General features: G+C 40.6%; 1 long non-coding RNA gene across 1 annotated transcript; it reads left to right on the top strand.

Annotated features, from left to right (window-relative positions):
* Positions 1-2473: 2473 nt before the first annotated feature.
* On the top strand, positions 2474-2971 carry LOC119429797. The gene is made up of 3 exons (XR_005187841.1): positions 2474-2638; positions 2775-2855; positions 2933-2971. It is a non-coding gene; the product is annotated as an uncharacterized LOC119429797 (long non-coding RNA).
* The last annotated feature ends 29 nt before the right edge of the window (positions 2972-3000 follow it).

The raw sequence follows: 3000 nt of genomic DNA, 5'->3' as shown, positions 1-3000 counted from the left end.
TAAGCACTGAAATAAATATAGTGTTCTTCAAGCAGTTTAGAAGACAGAGCTGAATACACCTCAGACTGAAGAAGTCTTTCGGATGAAAGACGAAACGTTTCTATATTTTTTTGTTGTTGTTGTTTGGCTTTGTTTTGTTTTTTGAATGTCCAGATGACCAGACTTAACTTGTTTAGCTTGTTCTACCTGGATTATTGAGCATGCATCAGGATAGTGTTCTTCAAGGTTTTTCACCTATCGTGGTGGTGTGTGCAATGTAACCCCCGCAATAATCGAGGGACTAACTTTATATGAATTTGCTTTACAAGTAGCGGTAGCAGCCACTGTAGCATGTCCGGTGAAGCCTGGAGCATTTCAGACAGAAATATCACAATATTTCTGCTCAAATATTTGTGTAATGCAAGCACTTAGTGTACAATTTAATAAAGTAGCTCTGACTTTTTGAAACTGCAACTGTTTTAATACTTGGTCCATTTGTGTGGGTCCCGTTCTTATCAGTGATGGGATGTAACAAAGTACAAGTACTTCGTTACTGTACTTAAGTACATTTTTCATGTCTCTGTACTAGAGTTAAACGTGGGTACTTTCTACTTTTACTTCACTACATTTTACATTAAGTATCTGTACTTTCTACTACACTACATTTCTATAATATGTTGCGATACACGTTACTTTCACGTTGTGGTTTTTAAAATATTTTCGTTAGTTTGAAAGTAACCAATGGCGAGAGGGGAGCTGGTCCATTGAATCACTGCAAAGTGGGCAAGTAACATTAGACCCACCTTCAAGAAGAGCTGGGCCAATGAAGTATATTCTAGTATATATGTCATTGAGCTGGGAGCACCAGCAGCACCACTAACACACCCAAAATGGATTCCACCGTGGAGAGTCAGCCAGAAGATGCGCACCACCCATGACCTTATTGAAAGATTATTCAGTACAGCAGGACAGATACTCTCTCCCAAAAGAGCCAGACTGGACTCAAAAAACTTTGAAAACCAACTTCTTCTGAACTTGAACAAAAAAATTCTTGCTGCAATATTAAAATGTGTCAGTTCATGGGATGTTAGGAGACAAGAGATGTCTCCAAATGACACAACACTCAGGTCCAAGTTTTGAAAATGGTGTCAGGAAGTTAAAATATTGTTCACTATTGACCCAGTACAAGGTCGACTAGACAGTATTTTAACTAGAGTTGATGACAAACTGGAGTTGAAATGATCAGATGTTTCTTTGTTTGGTCTAATGATCCTTTTTTCAGGCAGACAACTTTTACTTAAATGTGTTTACTGCAGTTAAAATGACACATTGGTTTTGCTTTGTGTTAAATAAAAACTTTCAAAGGTATAATCATTCCTCGTTCTTATTTTGCTTAATGACATTTAACTCTGCAGGTCATCCCTGAAATTCTGACGCACAGAATCACAAGTCCAAGTGTGAACGGTGTCACAGAGTAAACACAATAAAAACATGTATTATCTGCAGCATTGTTCATTAAAATGGCTCAACACTATTGATGTATTACAGAAAATATACATACTGTAGGCACTCTTAATGATATGTAGAACATTGCATTAGGTAATACATTCAGCAAGTACTCTATTTTTAATACTTTAAGTATTTTTAAAAGCAAGTACTTTTACTTAAGTTAAAAACATTAATGTGGTACTTCTACTTTTACTAAGAATACATTTTTGTCTGTTTATTTGTACTTTGCTTAAGTAAAGTGTTTGAGTACTTTCTCCACCTCTGCCGTTCGGACCAGCTATCAGCTCATCAGACTGTTCAGAATTATATTTCTCCAAACTGAGTTTGTTCAAACTATTCTTAACAATTCTACAAAACCCCTCTAATAAAAATGTTGGAAGTATCCCTTTACTTTAAGCACGTTTTCCTCCGTGTTCTTGGACTACAGTGGTCCCTCGTTTATCACGGGGGATCCGTACCCTGAAGTCACACGATAAGTGAAAAACCACGAAGTAGGAATATAGTAGTCCAAGTTGAAGTTAAAGTAAAGTAAACTTTATATTAAGGCTGTAGAAACCCTTCCCACACTCTTGCAATGTTCTCATTTTAACAACATACGTTACTAAATTTTACTAACCAGGCTCTGCAGAACAGGAACGGCTCGGTTCTGGTCCGACCCGATGGATGGAAAAAAGTCCCGGTGCAGCATGACTGAAGCCCACCGCTCCGTCCAGCTTGATGTACGTGTGCTGCTGCTCCAGGAGCAAGGCTGCCCAGGATTTAGTGTACCACCTCTGGCCCCGTCCGGACCAGCACCGCGCGACCAGAACCAGGCTGAACCCCGCAGCCGTCTGTCGCCTGCAGCTCCCAGGATCCGGATCACACTGAGTCCAGATCAACTGCAGCCCAGCTACTCACCAGTGAAGACAGTTTTTGTGTAGTGTTTGTGTTTGTGTGTGTCTTGCTGTCTCTAATCCCTGCGTCAATATTTTTCTCAGGCTGATCGGTCCAGGAGACACTTGACTCAAGCTGTGAATAAGAGGAAGAGTAAGCGTAAAACCTGCCGCCCCAGCATCTTCTCTCTCCTCAGCCACGACTCGAAATCCAACCCCCTACAGACGAGTTTCCATGACAACACAAAGGCAGCAGACTGTTAGCAGGGGATAAAGGGGTATGTGCTAGCAGAGTTGCATAGCGCCATTATTTAACTTGATGCTGCTTAATTACACAGATACGTTTCTTTAAGGTTTGCAATTGAAATACCATCTTGTAAAATAAGTCTGTTAAATAAATAAATATATTCTCAGGTGACCAGAGTGAGGAGACAAGTGAAGCTTGATCCACCAAAGAGAGGGAAGTCGGGTCGTTCTGAAGCGTTCTCCGTCTTGGTGAGCTATCATACCATGTTTATCGTCTCTGGAGTTTAATATTTGATTTGTGTTTAATCGAGACCTGTCCTCTGCAGGGACATCCACGGGCTGATGGTCAGAGCGATGCAACCAAACGGACCGTGCAGACGTCGGGTGTTGCAGG

This window comes from Nematolebias whitei, unplaced genomic scaffold, assembly GCF_014905685.2.
Source record: "Nematolebias whitei isolate Nwh7 unplaced genomic scaffold, NemWhi1 Nwh_scaf_7731, whole genome shotgun sequence".
Taxonomy (NCBI): Eukaryota; Metazoa; Chordata; class Actinopteri; order Cyprinodontiformes; family Rivulidae; genus Nematolebias; species Nematolebias whitei.
The sequence above is the reverse complement of the archived record's forward strand: the minus strand, read 5'-3'. Positions and strand labels throughout refer to the sequence as shown.